This window comes from Oncorhynchus gorbuscha, linkage group LG17 (genome assembly GCF_021184085.1).
Source record: "Oncorhynchus gorbuscha isolate QuinsamMale2020 ecotype Even-year linkage group LG17, OgorEven_v1.0, whole genome shotgun sequence".
Classification (NCBI taxonomy): domain Eukaryota; kingdom Metazoa; phylum Chordata; class Actinopteri; order Salmoniformes; family Salmonidae; genus Oncorhynchus; species Oncorhynchus gorbuscha.
Window position 1 is genome coordinate 45333567 of NC_060189.1, and position 21370 is coordinate 45354936.

Here is a 21370-nt window from a genome sequence, read left to right on the forward strand (position 1 = left end):
AAGCGAGGGCCAGCCAGCGAGAGCGTACAGGTCGCAGTGGTGGGTTTGGTGACAAAATGGATGGCACTGTGATAGACTGCATCCAATTTAGTGAGTAGGGTATTGGAGGCTATTTTGTAAATGACATCGCCGAAGTCGAGGATCGGTCGGATGGTCAGTATGTTTGGCCGCATGAGTGAAGGATGCTTTGTTGCGAAATAGGAAGCCAATTCTAGATTTACATTTACATTTAAGTCATTTAGCAGACGCTCTTATCCAGAGCGACTTACAAATTGGTGCATTCACCTTATGACATCCAGTGGAACAGTCACTTTACAATAGTGCATCTAAATCTTAAAGGGGGGGGGTGAGAAGGATTACTTATCCTATCCTAGGTATTCCTTAAAGAGGTGGGGTTTCAGGTGTCTCCGGAAGGTGGTGATTGACTCCGCTGTCCTGGCGTCGTGAGGGAGTTTGTTCCACCATTGGGGGGCCAGAGCAGCGAACAGTTTTGACTGGGCTGAGCGGGAACTGTACTTCCTCAGTGGTAGGGAGGCGAGCAGGCCAGAGGTGGATGAACGCAGTGCCCTTGTTTGGGTGTAGGGCCTGATCAGAGCCTGGAGGTACTGAGGTGCCGTTCCCCTCACAGCTCCGTAGGCAAGCACCATGGTCTTGTAGCGGATGCGAGCTTCAACTGGAAGCCAGTGGAGAGAGCGGAGGAGCGGGGTGACGTGAGAGAACTTGGGAAGGTTGAACACCAGACGGGCTGCGGCGTTCTGGATGAGTTGTAGGGGTTTAATGGCACAGGCAGGGAGCCCAGCCAACAGCGAGTTGCAGTAATCCAGACGGGAGATGACAAGTGCCTGGATTAGGACCTGCGCCGCTTCCTGTGTGAGGCGAGGTCGTACTCTGCGGATGTTGTAGAGCATGAACCTACAGGAACGGGCCACCGCCTTGATGTTAGTTGAGAACGACAGGGTGTTGTCCAGGATCACGCCAAGGTTCTTAGCGCTCTGGGAGGAGGACACATGGAGTTGTCAACCGTGATGGCGAGATCATGGAACGGGCAGTCCTTCCCCGGGAGGAAGAGCAGCTCCGTCTTGCCGAGGTTCAGCTTGAGGTGGTGATCCATCATCCACACTGATATGTCTGCCAGACATGCAGAGATGCGATTCGCCACTTGGTCATCAGAAGGGGGAAAGGAGAAGATTAATTGTGTGTCGTCTGCATAGCAATGATAGGAGAGACCATGTGAGGTTATGACAGAGCCAAGTGACTTGGTGTATAGCGAGAATAGGAGAGGGCCTAGAACAGAGCCCTGGGGGACACCAGTGGTGAGAGCGCGTGGTGAGGAGACAGATTCTCGCCACGCCACCTGGTAGGAGCGACCTGTCAGGTAGGACGCAATCCAAGCGTGGGCCGCGCTGGAGATGCCCAACTCGGAGAGGGTGGAGAGGAGGATCTGATGGTTCACAGTATCGAAGGCAGCCGATAGGTCTAGAAGGATGAGAGCAGAGGAGAGAGAGTTAGCTTTAGCGGTGTGGAGCGCCTCCGTGATACAGAGGAGAGCAGTCTCAGTTGAATGACTAGTCTTGAAACCTGACTGATTTGGATCAAGAAGGTCATTCAGAGAGAGATAGCGGGAGAGCTGGCCAAGGACGGCACGTTCAAGAGTTTTGGAGAGAAAAGAAAGAAGGGATACTGGTCTGTAGTTGTTGACATCAGAGGGATCGGGTGTAGGTTTTTTCAGAAGGGGTGCAACTCTCGCTCTCTTGAAGACGGAAGGGACGTAGCCAGCGGTCAGGGATGAGTTGATGAGCGAGGTGAGGTAAGGGAGAAGGTCTCCGGAAATGGTCTGGAGAAGAGAGGAGGGGATAGGGTCAAGCGGGCAGGTTGTTGGGCGGCCGGCCATCGCAAGATTTAACTTTAGATTGGAGATGTTTGATGTGAGTCTGGAAGGAGAGTTTACATTCTAACCAGACATCTAGGTATTTGTAGTTGTCCACATATTCTAAGTCAGAACCGTCCAGAGTAGTGATGTTGGACGGGCGGGCAGGTGCAGGCAGCGATCGGTTGAAGAGCATGCATTTAATTTTACTTGTATTTAAGAGCAATTGGAGGCCACGGAAGGAGAGTTGTATGGCATAGAAACTTAAAAGCGAGGTTGAACAGGCTCGTAATAGGGGTTGCAACAATTTCAGCAGGTAATTTTAGAAAGAAAGGGTCCAGCTTGTCTAGCCTGACTGATTTGTAGGGGTCCAGATTTTGCTGCTCTTTCAGAACATCAGCTGACCGGATTTGGGAGAAGGAGAAATGGGGAAGGCTTGGGCGAGTTGCTGTGGGGAGTGCAGTGCTGTTGACCAGGGTAGGGGTAGCCAGGTGGAAAGCATGGCCAGCCGTAGAAAAATGCCTCTTGAAATTCTCAATTACAGTGGATTTATCGGTGGTGACAGTGTTTCCTATCCTCAGTGAAGTGGGCAGCTAGGAGGAGGTGTTCATATTCTCCATGAACTTTACAGTGTCCCAGAACTTCTTTGAGTTTGTGTTGCAGGAAGCAAATTTCTGCTTGAAAAAGCTATCCATGGCTTTTCTAACTGCCTGTGTATATTGGTTTCTAGCTTCCCTGAAAAGCTGCATATCACGGGGGCTTTTCAATGCTAATACAGAACGCCATAGGATGAGGCAGTGATCGCTGAGATCTTGGTTTAAAACAGCAGAGGTGTATTTAGAGGGCAAGTTGGTTAGGATTATATCTATGAGGCTGCCCGTGTTTGCGGCTTTGGGATGGTAGCTGTTAGGTTCATTGTTCATTTGTGTGAGATTGAGGGCATCAACCTTAGATTGTAGGATGGCTGGGGTGTTAAGCATGTTTCAGTTATGTCACCTAGCAGCACGAGCTCTGAAGATAGACGGGGGGCAATCAGTTCACATATGGTGTCCAGAGCACAGCTGGGGGTAGAGGGTGGTCTATAGAAGGCAGCGACAGTGAGAGACTTGTTTTTAGAGAGGTGGATTTTTAAAAGTAGAAGTTCAAATTGTTTGGGTACAGACCTGGATAGTAGGTTATCTTTGCAGTAGATTGCAACACCGCCCCCTTTGGCCATTCTATCTTGTCTGAAAATATTGTAGTTAGGGATGGAGATTTCAGAATTTTTGGTGGTCTCCCTAAGCCAGGATTCAGACACGCCTAGAACATCCGGGTTGGCAGAGTGTGCTAAAGCAGTGAATAAAACAAACTAAGGGAGGAGGCTTCTAATGTTAACATGCATGAAACCATGGCTATTACGGTTACAGAAGTCATCAAAAGAGAGCGCCTGGGGAATAGGAGTGGAGGTAGGCACTGCAGGGCCTGGATTCACCTCTACATCACCAGAGGAACAGAGGAGGAGTAGGATAAGGGTACGGCTAAAAGCTATGAGAATTGGTCGTCTAGAACGTCCGGAACAGAGAGTAAAAGGAGGTTTCTGGGGGCGATAAAATAGCTTCAAGGTATAATATACAGACAAAGGTATGGTAGGATGTGAATACAGTGGAGGTTAACCTAGGTATTGAGTGATGATGAGAGATATTGTCTCTAGAAACATCATTGAAACCAGGTGATGTCATCGCCTGTGTGGGTGGTGGAACACAAAGGTTGGATAAGGTATAATGAGCAGGGCTAACTAGAACAGCAATGGACAAGGCATATTGACATTAAGGAGAGGCATGCTTAGTCGAGTGATCATAAGGGTCCAGTGAGTAGTGAGGTTGGTTGGGGTAACGGCGATACAGACAGCTAGCCAGGCCATCGGTAGCAAGCTAGCATAGGATGGAGGTCTGTTTTTATCCACCTTATGCGTTTCTGTCGGTAGATTAGTGGGGTTCCGTGTGGTAGAGGGGATCAATCCAATTTGCAATATAGATATAGTTATAGTGACCCAAGAAAAATTGTAACGTTGCGACGGGGTGACCAGTTGGATAACTCCCTCAGGCAGATAACGTCGGTATTCCAGTCGTGAAGGCCCGGTGGGGCTCCGCATCGGCAGTAAAACGGGTCCGGATAGGTGATTGTAGCCCAGGAGTGGCTGTTGGAACTCTTCAGCTGGCTAGCTCCGGAATAATTGATGTTTGCTCCGGGATCGACGTAAGCCAATAGTCACACAGATTGCAGCTAGCTAGCTGCGAGATCCAGGTGTAAATGTCCAGAGCTTGCGGTTGAAATCTGAGAATATGGAGAAAAAATAGGTCCAGTATGTTCTGGTCTGAGTCGCGTTGTACAAAACTGGCGATAGCTTTTTGAGCTAAAGGATAGCTGATGACCACAAACCGTGGTTAGCTGAATACTAACGTTAGCCAGTAAAATGGCTAGCTTCTGGCTGGCTTCTGGCTGGCTTCAGGCTAGCTTCAGGCTGGCTTCTGGCTTGAAGACTTAAATATCAAAGCATGGCTGTGAAGAATAAGCACTTCTTCGGAAATACAAAAATATGCTTTATTTCAAAGTACCAGCGTTTAGGGGTGACTCATCTCTCGTGGACAGGTTCACATGTAGGAAGTGACAATTTTGCGGATATTTTACTTATTGGTAACCAAGATTAATTAATAGGTGACTGACTAGCTTTGGAGACCCTTAAATGGAGTCTGTTAGTCCCAGTTAATGTGATATAGTACAACATATCTTAAAGAAGAGTCCACATCACCGGGCATATGTCATGTATATCCAAATGATGTCTTAAATGCAAATGAATGGAAAATATAAGCACATCTGCAAATTATATAGTACTTATATTTACCATTAATTTTGGATTTTGGCATAAAAGTCGGAAGTTTACATACAACTTAGCCAAATACGTTTTAACTCAGTTTTTCACAATTCCTGACATTTAATCCTAGTAACAATGCCCTGTCTTAGGTCAGTTAGGATCACCACTTTAGTTTAAGAATGTGAAACGTCCGAATAATAGTAGAGAGAATGATTTATTTCAGCTTTAAATTTCTTTCATCACATTCCCAGTGGGTCAGATGTACACTCAATTAGAAGTTGGTAGCATTGCCTTTAAATTGTTTAACTTGGGTCAAACATTTCAGGTAGCCTTCCACAAGCTTCACACAATAAGTTGGGTGAATGTTGGCCCATTCCTCTAGACGGAGCTGGTGTAACTGAGTCAGGTTTGTAGGCCTCCTTGCTCGCACATGCTTTTTCAGTTACGCCCACAAAGCTTCTATAAAATTGAGGTCAGGGCTTTGTGATGACCACTCCAATACCTTGACTTTGTTGTCTTTAAGCCATTTTGCCACAAATTTGGAAGTATGCTTAGTGTCACGTTCTGACCTTTATTTCCTGTGTTTTGTATTTAGTTAGTATGGTCAGGGCGTGAGTTGGGTGGGCAGTCTATGTTTTTTTTTCTTCTATGTTTTGGGTATTTCTATGTTTCAGCCTAGTATGGTTCTCAATCAGAGGCAGATGTCATTAGTTGTCTCTGATTGAGAATCATACTTAGGTAGCCTGGGTTTCACTGTGTGTTTGTGGGTGATTGTTTCTGTCTCTGTGATTGCACCAGATAGGACTGTTTTGAGTTTTCACATTTATTGTTTTTTGTAGTCAGTTGTTCATGTGTACCTTAACGTATTAAAAAGAAGCATGGACACTTACCACGCCGCGTATTGGTCCTCTGATCCGTTTCGCCTCTCCTCTTCGGAAGAAGAGGAGGAAATTCATTACACTTAGGGTCATTGTCCATTTGGAAGACCCATTTGCCACCAAGCTTTAACTTCCTGACTGATGTCTTGAGATGTTGCTTCAATATATCCACATAATTTTCTATCCTTGTGATGCCATATATTTTGTGAAGTGCACCAGTCCCTCCTGCAGCATGGTCATTATGGCCAAACTGTTCTATTTTTGTCTTCTTCAGACCAGAAGACATTTCTCCAAAAAGTATGATAAATGTCCTCATGTGCAGTTGAAAACCGCAGTCTATGGCGGTTTTGGATTAGTGGCTTCTTCCTTGCTGAGCGGCCTTTCAGTACTATTGTTCGTACAGATGAACGTGGTACCGTCATCCCAAGGATGAACCAGACTTGTGGAGGTCTACAATTTCTTTCTGAGGTCTTTGCTGATTGCTTTTGATTTTGCCATTATGTCAAGCAAAGAGGCACTGAGTTTGAAGGTAAGCCTTGAAATACATCCACAGCTACACCTCCAATTGACTCAAAGTATGTCAATTAGCCTATCAGAAGCTTCTAAAAACCATTACATAATTTTCTGGAATTTCCCAAGCTGTTTAAAGGCACAATCATCTTAGTGTATTTAACGTTCTGACCCACTGGAATTGTGATACAGTGAATTATAAGTGAAATAATCTGTCTGTAAACAATTGTTGGAAAAATTACTTGCGTCATGCACAAAGTAGATGTCCTAACCGACTTGCCAAAACTATAGTTTGTTATCAATAAATTTGTGGAGTGGTTGGAAAACGAGTTTTAATGACTCCAACCTAAGTGTATGCAAACTTGTGACAACTCTATAACTGGACATGGATTCATTTTGACATTAGACTACTTTTGAGTTCTGAAAACATTGGACTAAATTAGATTTTGGAGCAAAATGTCCCCTCTGTTAAATTCTGAATAAGAAGTGAATTTCATGCTCTAGAAAGAGAGCTCACTCAATGTGTTTTTGAATCAGAATCTATGGCAACCTGGTAGAAAAAGTATCCAATTGTCATAGAAAATGACTCAAGTAAAAGTGAAAGTCACCCAATAAAATTCTACTTGAGTAAAGATCTAAAAGTATTTGGTGCTAAATAAGTATCAAAAGTAAATGTAATTGTTCAAATATACTTAAGTAGGTCCTACTATTTTAAGTAGGTCCTACTACTACTATTTACTCCAAATTACCACAGCTAACTCCAAACAACCCCATACCAGACACTACTCAAAACAGCTACCACAAAACTATGCAAAACAATAACACAGCATACCCCAAAACACCCAAAAGAGCTTGGAGTAGCTGGTATTTTTGGGATGTTTGAGGTCGTCTGGGGTGTCTGTTATCATTGGTTTAGAGTATTTTGGGGTCTTCTCTGGTATTGAAGTTGTTTGTAGTAACTGTTTTGGGTAGTTTCTAACATGTAGGGGTTGTTTTGAGGTAATTTGTGGTATAGCTGTTTTCGGGTTATGGGAAATTAGAAGCGTTATTTGCACATGCATTTCTTACATATGACACTTTTACTATGCCATTTGACTGTACGGCATTACGAAAGAAAGAGTTCCCTTAATAAAAAAAGAAAAAAGAAAGAGCTTCCTTAGCAACAGTACTGTCAGATAAAGTGCTACCCTTAACTGTAATTAAGTAGGAGTGGCTTTGTTTCTAGTTGACTTTGAGAGTTTTCTTTGGCAACGTTTAATCAAACACATCTAGGATTGAGTTCTTAAATGGAAATGCCAGCACTCCAGATCCGCAGAGCCGAGTGATATGTTTGTATAGAGGAGGGGGGAAAACTCTCTTTGTATAAATCATAGCTTGGAAAACAGCCTTGGATGTGAATGCTGTTTCCAGTGTGATATTGCATACCATTCCATTTAGAGTGGTGGCAGTGCAGAAGAGATTGCTGATGCAAGCCACTGTGACTTCCTATTGGGGATAAGGAATGCATTGATCACACAGTAGCTGGATTGCAAACTTGTGAAATATGTGAACATATTCCTTGTGAAATATGTGGCTAAACCGGCTGCACAAGTTATAACTGTAGTTGGTGTTATTTGGTGTCATTAGCTACCTGATTATCGCCAAATTGAATTGAAACATAAAATATTAACTTGACAGCTTGATATAGTTAAAGAAACACAGGCACTGTTCTCTCATCAGAATTGACAATGATGATGATGTGTGTGTGCATGTACGTGCATGCATGCTCATGTACGTGGATGCATGTGCATGTGTGTGCATGTGTCTGTGTGCGTGTTCAAATTGTATCACATTGCTTTGCTGCTTTTTGTTTACAGCTGCAAGGTGATTTTGTTGACAATGATACTGAAAACTTAATAATGTATTCATGATCAATTTCTTAGTGGAAGTTCCCTTTCTTCTTATTTTTCATGCTCTCTCGTCTCCTCTCTTGTTCTAAATGTTGCATTTGTCACTTCCAGGACCCTATCTGTGTCTGTAACATGCAAGACGTGGAGTCAGAAACAGAGGACCAGGAGATCATTGTCATGGATGCTTGGTCAGTCTCTGAGTACTGCCACTCCTCTGACGACCTTTACATCTCAGAGTCCCGGGATGGATCCTACAATGAAGAAAGGAAGAGTGATACAGAGCTCCCCATAGATCTCCAGCACACCCACATTAGACAGGTTGAGTCCCCCCATTCTGTAGAGCCCTGAACCTTACACCAAGAAAGCCATGGTGGAACATCAGAGACCACCCTCCGACTACAGCCCGGAAGAATGTAGCCCGGTCAGGGGACTGAGCCCCAGCAGAAGCCAAGAAATAGACACTTTATCACAGGGGCCATGTAGCGTCAACCCGGCAGAATCCGAGGTCTCCTATGCCGAATTCTACTCAAGCACCCCTTCACCGACTCCCCCAAAGACCCCACAAGCCCCCGCCCCGAACCCCAACTTGTGTCAAATATCATTCCAACGGTCCACCTCCGCTTCCTCCATTGGCCAGAGTTAGATGACCCTAACTCTTACCCATGGGCAACCCAGGGGGGACGACAGGAGGCTGGGCTCTGGGACTGGGGCCAGGGGGAATGGGAGTGTTGAGTCTCCGGAAGAAGGAGGGCACCGCAAAACACCTCCTGCTTATCTATCCTTTGGAATTTCAGCGCAGGGTGCTGAGCAGGCAGAGGAGTGGGACTCTGCGTCTGAGAGAGATCTCCCCAGTCCCAGCAGACACAGGGTGAGGCACGCACGTAAGTAGCCACCCTCCTCCTCCCTCCAACCCGTCATTCATTTACTGTAGATCGAGTACCAATGTAAATCTGTGCAACTCAAAACTATGGGGTAATTTTCTCTGTGTTGCATTTGGCTTATAATGAAATAAAACAATGTTAGAAATGTTATTTTAATACAACCATTTGAAAAGAAAAGGCATGTCAAATATAATTGGCTTGTAGTCACTTAAATCATGTTATTTGTATTGTAAAGGAACTACTGTTATTGCTGCCACAAAGTACAGTGACGTTTATAAAGCAAAATAGATAATGATGCAATGTTTGAATTTGGACTAAAGGGCATGACTGCTGGGATGAAGGCTTATTGGAAGTGGGCATACAGGCTGACTCTCCTGTGCATTTAATAGTCTGTGTGGATCAGAATAAAATACGACCATGCCTCTGATGAGACTGGCAGAAGGGAATTTGACGGACACCACCATGTGTCATCCTGGCTTGACACCCGATCCCTTTTCAAACCATTAGCCTTGACTGTGTAATGGAAAGTTAGCTCCTCACTTTCCTTGCCTCAGAGACCCCCCTAAGTTAGCTCTAAAATGAGTGCTTTTATTGCATCTTGCAATGTGGACCTAAAAATAAAAGTACACAGTTGCAGAGTCTGCAGGTCCAGGCGATACTGAAATTAAAGCACATTAAAAGTAGCTGTCCGACTATGGTGAATGTTTACCCTCATTGGATTTGCTGTCAATGTATGTTATATGCACAAAGCAAACAGTTTGTTGCAAAAACCATGCAAACTCTATATTTATTATTAAATTTGACTTTTTAAATGGGGTCAGATGTTTTGATAAATATTATTTTAAATGAACACAAAGTGTCATTATGTGTTTATACATTGTTATTCTTTTTAGTTTAATCCTCCAAGTAAAGCCTCAACTATATCAAATGCAATAAATAATTTGAGTTCATTCAGTCTACAACACTGGCAGATGGACAATAACAGAAAAACATGGATAAATCAGATTGACCAAACATAAATTGGTGCTTCAAGACATTTAACAGTAACTTATTTGAAGAGTTAAAGGAGAAGTATTTTAAAATATAACGTTAGATGGTTCCTCATCCTGAAAGTAGTCTATAGCCCAGGAAAAAGACATTAATCCTTGGTTCGGTTTTCTTTAAACGTCAGCTAACTTTAGCCAGCGCTAGCTGAAAACAATGGGAGTGATGGGGGCATGTGGTGCATGTTAAAAAAACGGGATCACCTTTAAGTAACTTTAAACCAAATAACTACGTTGATTAAAGTTGATTTGGCTGTGAACATTTTAACAGGCACTGCATGCATGCTGCCATTACTTCCATAGATTTTTAGTTACTGTATAGTATAATACTGAACATCCCTTTCAACATTTAAAGTATTAATTTAGCGACAATGTAGGAGTATAGTAAGTAACATATTATTTTAATGTAAAGATGAAAGTTGTAATATTTACAGGTTGTGTCTGTTGTCTAATGTTGCAAATCCTAATATGTAAATTGGATATATCTGTCAGCAAAAATACATATATTAACATCCTCTAGTGGACACTATAAAAACTTTACAGCTCTTCGGATAAAATAAAATAAATTCAAAATGTCAACGGACTAAAATCGAACTTAAAAAGTATCATATTTCTATTATTTGTATTAGTTTTCTACTTATAATATGACTATTTAAAAGTATTACTAGACTGACCCTCTTTATATAAGCCACATGTAATTGGCTAGGTAGCTATAATGGGGTTTTCTTCAACTGTGTAGTCAGTTTACATGACATCCATCACATCAATAGACGACAGTGTTCTGTAGACCTTAGGGTGGAAGCTTCAAGTAAATTGAAGTGTTTGCTATAATACAATACGAGCCATTTGTCATCAGCCATCGTAACAAGATAATAAATAGGTCTGGAATTAAACTTCAAATCTCTGGCTCTATTTTTTTCCTTTATTTTGGAGTTAGGTCTAAATATTATGAAGAAAAAGGTTATTCTACAATATTGGCCATTAATGTTTGAATGATTTGAAATAAATAATGAAATAATGGAGCTCGTTGTTTGGAAAGTGACTTCCAAAGTTGTCTGTCTCCAAATTCCTTTCCTCATGAATCATGTAGGCTGTCATGATATTAGCATGATATTTATAAACACTAACTGTTTTGCAGAAGGGCAAAGGATGATATGTGAACCATACCAATTCAATTCAAGACAAAAAAGGCTAGATTTACCATAGGTGCTGAGATCATCAAGTCAGAAGCAACTAAGTTGAATAGATATTTCTATTCGATATCCATTATATTCTGCAGCTAACCCCATGTACAATGTATTCGGAAAGTATTCAGACCCCTTCACTTTGTTATGTTACAGCCTTATTATAAAATTGATTAAATTATTGTTTTCCCTCATCAATCTACACACAATCCACCATAATGACAAAGCGAAAACAGGTTTTTAGACATTTTTGCATAAGTATTCAGACCGTTTGCTGTTTCCATTGATCATCCTTGAGATGTTCCTACAACTTGATTGGTGTCCAACAGTGGTAAATTGATTGGACATGATTTGGAAAGGCACACACCTGTCTATATAAGGTTCCAAAGTTGACAGTGCCTGTCAGAGCAAAATTGAAGAATTGTCCGTAGAGCTCCGAGACAGGATTGTGTCGAGGAACAGATCGGGGGAAGGGTACCAAAAAATGTCTGCAGCATTGAAGGTCCCCAAGAAAACAGTGACCTCCATCATTCTTAAATGGAAGAAGTTTGGAAACACCAAGACTCTTCCTCGACCTGGCCGCACAGCCAAACTGAACAATCAGGGGAGAAGGGCCTTGGTCAGGGAGGTGACCAAGAACCCGATGGTCACTCTGACAGAGCTTCTCTGTGGAGATGGGAGAACCTTCATGAAGGACAACCATCTCTGCAGGTCTGCCAGACGGATGCCACTCCCAAGTAAAAGTCACATGAAAGCCTGCTTGGAGTTTGCCAAAAGGCACCTAAAGGACTCTCAGACCATGAGAAACAAGATTCTCTGGTCTGATGAAATCAAGATTGAACTCTTTGCCCTGAATGCCAATTGTCACATCCAACATCTCTGGAGACACCTGAAAATAGCTGTGCAGCGACGTTCCCCATCCAACCTGACAGAGCTTGAGAGGATCTGCAGAGAAGAAAGTGTGCCAAGCTTGTAGCATTATACCTAAGAAGACTCAAGGCTGTAATTACTGCCAAAGGTGCTTCAACAAAGTACTGAGTAAAGGGTCTGAATATATATTTAAATGTGATATTCAGTATTTTATTTGTAATAGATTTGCAAAAATGTCTAAAACACAGTTTTTGCTTTGTCGTTATGGGGTATTATGTGAATAAGGCTGTAACGTAACAAAATGTGGAAAAGGTGAAGGGGTCTGAATACATTCCGAATGTACTGTAACTTAAATGGCAATTGAGAAAGCTACACCCTAAAAGTAATCGGTTGATGACATTCTCAGGACAGATCATTTGAAATGGGTAGACAGTGCTCTTGTAATGTCCTTTATGTGGGGTACTTCATGTGATACCTCCTGACATTACATATGCATCATTCTGAGGTAGCAAAAAATTATAGTTTATGTACTTACATTGCATTGATAAATTCTCTCTCTTTTTATCTCTGTCCTCTCTCCTCATATCTCCCCTCCAGGGCCCAGACAGAGCAAGAGCCAGTCAGACAGGCAGGTGAAGGAAGCCAAGTCTAAAAGCATTGCTTTGGCTGTTGACCGATGCACCAAATCCCAGAAACAGAGGGGTGTTGATGTTCAAGAAACAGTGGCAAAGGGTTAAGAATTATACACTTGTCAGCTATGGGACAGGTTAGCACCAGTTTGACGACAAAAGCGACGAAGACATAGAACGTGAAGACGGCAAAACGGTCAGGTTTCCTTTGACCACTAAAGATTATTCAGAACTTGAAGAAGACTACTCAATGAATGTACAAGAACGAGACGTCAATTTAAACTAGGAGAACCTTGGAATAGCCAACATATTTCAGCAGCTGGAAGAGATGGAGCGACTGCCAGAGACAAGAGGCAAGGGCGTGGCAATGTTTGCGCAGCGCCGCCAGAGGATGGATGAGATTGCCTTAGAGCACGAGGAAATGCGGTGCAAAGGCTTACCAGGCGAAGGTATTGTAGAGCTTGAAGACACAGAACTGCACAAGTCTTACAAAATGGATGAAACTTACGTGCAATCCAATCATGCTCATGGCAATCAACAACTGCAGGGCAAAGAAAACCAACAGGAGGTGCAACAATGTGCTCACATGATGAACAGAATGCCCAACCACCTATCTAGTGCCATACCAAAGCCTCGTGTGCCCAACAGAACAGCGAAGCCCTTCTTGGGATCCCAAAACAGAGTTCCTATCCCATTTTCTCCTCTTAGTGGTGTCACTAGTCCAGTGAAGCATCATGAACTCAAATTCAAGGTATCAGTCCCTATACACACAGTCCCAAAGGTCTGGTCCCCAACTGGGGACTTCATAGCGTCGCGTGATGAACGCATATCTGTACCAGCAATCAAGACTGGCATCCTACTAGACTCAAAAAGAAGACGTGCTAATAGAGCATCCTCTGATCAAGCATCCAATGCCTATATTCAAAACAAAGGGGAAAGAATATCATACATTGAGTCAGGAGAAGAGGAAGACTACTTTAGTCTTGGTGCTGAGGCATGCAACTTTATGCAACACCGAACAGTCAAGCACAAGTATCCCCCACCTGTTGCACCAAAGCCTAGCATCAACCCAGCCTGTCTACCATGGCTGAAGGAGAGTTCTTCAAATGTGCTACTTCACCCGGCAAGGAGTCCAATCCCAGCATCTTTCCCAAGTCCAGTGGGGGCTCCTCCTCAGCAATACTTCAAACAACAAGACTGGCTTTTGCCTCAGCAAATGGTGAACCTCCGTGAACCACCCCAAACTCAGGCACGACCGCAGCCACCAATGAGCACCGGGGCACCAGCCAACTCAACATCACCCTCTCAACTTCAGCCAACCATGAATAGCTGGAGTCCACAGCCATCGCGGTACCCAGTGAGTATTCAGGCCCCAAACCCAAATCACACGGCACCTCGCCAACCCACAGTCTCAAAGTATAAGTCCCCAAATCCTTTGGTGGAATCTTGCCCACCCCAACAAGAGATCTCTTACAGCCACGCAGCCAAGGCACCGTCTACATCTCCAATGGGTCACATCTCTGAGGGCCATGTAAGTCCAGCCATAAATGGTCCAACTCTGAGGGGAAGAGGTGCCGAACTCTTTGCCAAGAGGAAGACCCGTATGGAGAAATATGTGGTGGACGCCAAAACAGTTCAGGCCAACAAAGCAAAGTCTCCTTCCCCCACCACCTCCTTTCCAGGTGCTTGGAGATACTCATCCAACGTCCGAGCCCCATCTCCTTTGTCATACAATCCCCGTCATGCTCCTTGCTATCCCCCTGCAGGAGCTAAGCAGCCACCTTCAACAAGTCCAAAAATCAAGCCAAAGACCAAGGCGAAAACAAAACCACCACCCCACAAGCACCTGGATGCCCTAGATGTCTTGAAACATCAGCCTTACCAGCTGGACTCATCACTCTTTAGATATAACGTAGGCACTGAGGCTGAAGGCCTTAGACCTAGCCTCAAAATGGCTTCCATCCCAACCCCTGAGTCAAACCCACCATTGAGCCCTAAACCTGCCCCTGTTGTCAGCCCTAGACCTGCCTTTGGCATTTCTCTTTACGCTGCCCATGATCTTCCCCCAGCAAACCAACCATGCAAGCCCATAGCTCCTGCTAAGTCTACTAGATCGGTGAGTGTCCTATACCCCTTCGGCTGTCAATCTACACAGTCAAGTGAACCACTCCCATTTAGCAAGCAACTGTACTGTAAGCATAATGATTCACCTGCTCTGCATGATATCCCCAAAAAAGCTACCCAAGCTCCAAGCACCCACTGCCCTATACCCACAAGCACTCCCCATCAGCTATCTCTCAGTGTCAACTCAGAATCTATGTCTTCTATACCCTTTGATGCTGATGTCCTCTCTAGAGGTACCATTCAAATGGCTCCTCGGCCTACATTTTGTGCCAAAAAGCAAGGGGTAACAACCAAACAGTGGAGGCATGTCATTCTGCAACATTAGTCCCAACCCACTGCCCCATTTTGATGTTGCAGAACATGCAGAGATGATACACCATTTCTTACCATTTCTAAAGCACCATTTATTTAAAATGGTTTAAATTAAATTAGATGTGTCCTGCCAAGTATTTCAAATAATATACTTATTTTTGGTAATATCTCTGCATTGTTGCAGTGTCAAACTGTCACCCTATATCTTCTTACTTTCTACTATACATACGGTAGTATGCAAATCCATCACAAAACATTTTACATGACAACTTAGAACAGTAAAACTAAACAATTAATTATTATAATTATTATTTAAAGAATATACATTATGCATGACAGGTCAACAAGGGAAACCAATGAATGCATTTTCATTATGTTCCTCTCTCTAGCTTTACACATTTTTTTTACAAATTGCAGAACATTTAGATGTATAGTAAATTAACATGAGAAAACAAATGCCTCTGTCTTTGTCTTATGGAAGTCATTTTCCAGACCAACAACCTGTGTTATACCAGTGCTTTTATACAGATAAAATATTTCAGTAGGTATCACTGCATATGGTTGTTATCATTAATTGGCCACTCTGCCACCCTGCCTCGATCTACCTCTTTTGCTTGAGTTAACGCCCCACTTCAACTTCATAAAGCTATCTGTTTGCTTCATAGCTTGTAAAACAATGAAATTAGAGACTAGCTGTACATGAGTGTTTCAGAATGAGAAACTATTGAGAATGAGTGACTATTGCAGGTGTTGTTAATGAAGCTATGAATGAAGCTAATGTTAGCTACTGCTAATACCAATGTAGTGTTTGCCAATGAAGCTAGTTAGCTAATTTTGCTATCTATTGATACACAGTTTAGCAAGTCGGGGTAGCTGCTATATTGTTGTCTGCAGCGCTAGATCATTAGTGAAGATACAGATACTAGCAGGGGAAAGTTCTATACCCATTAGGCATAAGAGGAAGAATTCAACAAAAAAGTCCCCTCCTTGGCTGAAGTTTCTAGTTTGTCTATGGTGCCTTGCCTCGCCTTTTTTTGTGTAAATTAATTTATGTTTAGGGTAGCCTGTATTCACCAGTGGTGTCATGACCACATGACACCACCATTATCATTATTGCAACAGTAATGGAAATGTTAAACAGTGTGGGTAGGTTGGAGGCTAGTCAAAATGTATGCAAAATGATAGCAATGATAGTGCCTAACATAAAAACAGGGGGGTTTGTTCATACTTTTATGATGACTATGATTAGAAGAGATATAATAATAACAATAATAGGCACTATATTTGGATATAGTATATTTGGATGCAGACCTCTTACAATTCCTCCAGTCTCATTCCAAACCATATTTAATAGTGTGATACAGCTCAAAGCTTTTCCTAATTATATTTTTAAAGCCCCCACTACATCTTTGTGTTGTTTACAATGTGGAATTTTGTATTTTATTGTCAATTATGGCCAGTCACTTAGTGGTTTTTATCAACATATTCATTTGAACACTTAATCAAACATGTTTTATGTTCAGGTTAATTGATATATGTTACAAATAATCTTTTGTAATTTCCAATGAGATTGCTGACTTGACCTTTTCTGTCCTTTGTTACGTTTATTGTTCCTCTTTTATGTGTTCCATTGTATATTGCACGTTTCGTAGCACAATCTTGCTATTAAATATCTCCCTTTCACTGTGTATGTTTTTATATTTTATTACTACTGCATGGACTCTTGCAACGTTTTCTTTTATGAATGAATCACGCTTGAATTATTGTACCACACACTCATATTGTAATACCTCTTCTATTTTAATGTTGCCTATGTATTTGCTAATGTTGCCAATTCATGGTAGCTTAAGCAATGTCTGGTTAAAAACAATCATGATAAAGTCCTTTCCACCTGTTTAAGACACTTTTGCAGGTTTATGTTTTCAATGACTTGTTAAGGCAATGTGCTACTAAGGCAATGTGTTACTGTCCACTAAACAGGTATTTGCTGAAACCCAAAGTTTGCATGGAGACCTGCTATGAGCAAAGGGCTCACCGTTTCCAAATATAGCTCAGACTCATCATCTTTAAAACATGCTATCCCTTTCAAAAAGTTAGCTCTGCTAAGCAGAGACCCGATAAGATCAACCCCTGCCAAAGGTAAGTGCTGAAAACAAACCCTCTTCCCAGCCATTGGTCTTAATTAGCCAAGGGGACTCATGTATTTTAAGGAGAAACGACCCCATTACGTCACCCAGCTATGTTTGGAACATGAACACTGAAAAAAATGTGCAGTGATAATGCATCATCAGGTTTGAGGGCCTGTTCACTACTGTGATTGTTTATAGGCATTCATCTCCAGGCCACAATGCTACTGTATGAGAGAGTGATATGACTTCTATGTTGTGAAACAAATAGCAATAATCATGGGAAAAGGTCATGGATGGTGATGAACACCCAGTTTAGTAGAATTGGCCTGTGTCCATATGAAGAGATTGAAAGTGGATATCCTGCTCTTTCACGGGAGGCAATGCCCTCTGACACTGTGTGTGTGTGTGTGTGTGTGTTTTATTGGACTGCAAAATGAATCACCTTACTGCACTGGATGAGGAATCTTCTCTCCTTTCTGCTCAAGCATTCCAGGCCAAAGCAAGTTGTATAGAACTATTGTCGGTTGGAAACAGAGGGATACAGTGTCATGAACACATTTATTTAGTGCCTCATGAATACATGTGCATTACATTACTTTTGGTATTTTATATTTTGACCCTGAGCCCCAGTGTGTACAGTACGCTTTATGATAGCAGATTCACATCAATCAAGTACAATGTCCTTTTCTCCCAGGGTCTTGGCAGAAGCTACTCTCTGTCCCTACCCAGACGGATGTGCCCCATGTCCTACATGCCCTCACAGTCATCTATGTCCCCTGTGACCACCCCTGTGTTCCATCCATCTCTCGGGAGACAGACCTTGCAGGAAAAAGTCACCCTCAAGCCCCCCAGCACTTGGGAGGCTGCCTCCCGGAGCCCCCTGGGTCTGGTGGACGATGCCTTCCGATTCCAGAACTTCCCTCAGTCCATCTCCACTAAAGTCAACTCCGCCGCCAACCAACGATCTCTTCCGGAACCTCCGGACGAACGGAAGCGCAAGGTGTCATTGGACGCCCCCAGTGTCAGTGGTGGTTACTATCATGCTCCACCCCCAGCAATGCATACAAGGTCTATGAGTTTGACCTCTGCCCCTGTTTACGGGCCTCCCTTCAGACAGGCCCAGCCACTGTGGTCATGGGTGAGTGCTACCGTTGGACATATGGGTCGAGGCCCAGGCCACCCGTGTCAGTCCCTCTACGCTACGTTACCACGCACAACTATGAGAAGGTAATCTCGCACAGCTATCTGTACATCCTCAGCTAGATGACATACGCAACAAAACACTGCACTGCAAAAAAACACTGTAAGAACAAACGTAGAAAATGTAATTGGATGTACATATGTAATCAATAGGGCCAGCATATTATAATTAACAATTGAATCAATGTGGTGCTTCTTTTTTAAAGAGGGGTATAGTGTCATGAACGCAAAAACAGTGTTAATGTAGTTGTTGCAAAATTGCAAACGGACGTGGCAGTTTCACCACTATGGATTCAAGCTTTAAAGGTTTTCATTTCTGGAAAAAAGTACTGTCCCGTGGCCACAGGGGGGCAAATAATTAGTATCTCATTCTCTACTATAATTCTGATCAGTGAAGTGCATTCACACACATGTATAATATGTTCTAATGTATGTTCCATTGGATGTTCTGTACCAGAAAAGTTCAAATTCAAAACAAGTTTTATGCATTTGTAGAAATGGATACATGATAGGCCTATTATTTATTTGCACGTGTTTTACATTGATTCACCTCTAAAAGTAAGAGGTGCGCAAGGTGATGAGTGAGAAAATGACAGGTGGCCGGGAAAGGAAAGTTAGATGTGTTGAACCTATATGAACCTTACATGTTTTATTTTCCACATAGTATGAAAACTAAATTGGAAAATGTATTGAGTACTGTAACAGTACGTGATGTAAGCGGTAACATCTAAAAATAGAAATACAGTGAATTGGATTTCAAATGTAGTGCTAGGGTTCCTTGATGGTTTGTGTAATATGCACAATAGCATGTGTAGCAGGTTAGATAGCAAGTACCAAGTGCACATGCTGATGAAAACAATCAATATTCATGTTCACGTTCAGACAATCCCTTATGTTACTATGAAAATTAAGGAAGTTTAGAAATGTCTTAAAATAATCATTCAAATGTCTGATTTTATTGCTGAAATATATCAAATGAACAGTGTTTTTATTCATATAATTCAGTCAGTTTGCCAAACATAGTCATACACTATATTCAAGACCACGTCATTGAAGAGGTTGACGTTTCTGTGATTGGTTTGGCACTTCTGTGAAAGGCATGTGAAATGTGTTACACTTTCATATAATATGGACTGTGAATGTGTTGAAGATATGGTCACTTTTATCACTTGATTGTGTTGTTAATTTGTTGCAGCACTGAAGATAAATATTGCACTCTTCCAATAAAACGTTCACGTTGTCGAGTGCGCCGTGCCTCTGACGTTTAATTTAACGAACATGTATGTAAGATATGCAGGATTTGTGAAATGTTTCTTACATATTGGACTTTTTTTTTATCCATTCAAAATGTTTGGTATGCTGAATTCGTTGAGAAACAAACCATTTCTGAATACCAATAACATATATATGAATATATTAGATACATGTATAGAAATGGAGTGGAATGTGGAGAGTTAGTAGAGAGAGTACTTATAAAAAAAATTATAAACTTATAAACTTATAAAGTGTACACTCCACTGCAGCTAAAGTGTTTGTTTTGCTAACATGTCAGGTTATTGCTTTGACATCTGTCACAAAGCATCTCCACAGGTCCATCCAGGGAATAGTAACCAAAGTGATGGTTACATAATCACAGACTGAGCTATTGGGAGATGACTAGTGGGAGATGAACAGTGGGAGACGATTCATACTCAAATAAAATTGTATGTGAAAATGACTTTACACAATGTAAATGATGTCGAAAAGAGAAAGTTACAATTTTAAATATGAGAAAAAGCTAAAAACTGAGTCTCACTGTCATACATTTTTGTTAGGTGTGAAGAGAGCCAAATGACACCCTAACCATTTAATTCTATAGTGATAAAACATATAAACGCAACATGCATCAATTTCAAAGAGTTTTCAGGGACAGTTCATATAATGAAATGTGTCTATTTAAATAAATAAATTAGGCCCTAATCTATGGATTTCACGTGACTGGGCCTGGGAGGGCATAGGCCCACCCATAGGCCCACCAATCAGAATGAGTTTTTCACCACAAAAGGGCTTTATTACAGACAGAAAGACCAACTTTGGAGGCAGCTTATGGTAGAGAAATAAACATATAATTCTCTGGCAACAGCTCTGGTGGACATTCCTAGAGTCAGCATGCCAATTGCACGCTCCCCCAAAACTTGAGAGATCTGTGGCATTGTGTTGTGTGACAAAACTGCACATTTTAGAGTGGCCTTTTATTGTCCCCAGCACAAGGTGAACCTGCGTAATGATCATGTTGTTTAATCAGCTTTTTGATATGCCACACCTGTGGATGGATTATTTGGAGGCTAAAATGTTCACTAACAGCGATGTAAACAAATTAGTGCACACAATTTGAGATCAATATGATTTTTGTACGTACGGAACATTTCTGGGATCTTTTATTTCAGCTCATGAAGCATGGAACCAGCACTTTACGTGTTGCGTTTATATTTTTGTTCAGTGTACTTTTGTAGTTTCATTTTTACACTGAATGTTTTCATATTAAAATCTATTGACACAAATCCCCCCGATAGCTGACAACAAGTCTGTATTAGGATTGAATAACATGAGAAGAACCAATCATTTCAGAAGTAGTGAGACAATTCAAGCAGTAAGTTTGTTTCTTGGCAGCACTATGAAGATAAATTATTTAGTATCTTGACTAGAGGTCGACCGATTAATCGGAATGGCCGATTAATTAGGGCCGATTTCAAGTCTTCATAAAAATAAGTAAATATATATATATATATATATATATGTATTTTTTACACCTTTATTTAACTAGGCAAGTCAGTTAAGAACACGTTCTTATTTTCAATGACGGCCTAGGAACGGTGGGTTAACTACCTTGTTCAGGGGCAGAATGACATATTTTTACCTTGTCAGCTCGGGATTCAATCTTGCAACCTTACAGTTAACTAGTCCAATGCTCTAACCACCTGCTTTACATTGCACTCCGCGAGCTGCCTGCCTGTTACGCAAATG

The 21370-nt window shown here is 42.0% G+C and overlaps 1 pseudogene; it reads left to right on the forward strand.

Moving 5' to 3' along the window:
* The first annotated feature begins 8623 nt into the window (after positions 1–8623).
* LOC124002052 lies at positions 8624–19614 on the forward strand (annotated as a pseudogene).
* The last annotated feature ends 1756 nt before the right edge of the window (positions 19615–21370 follow it).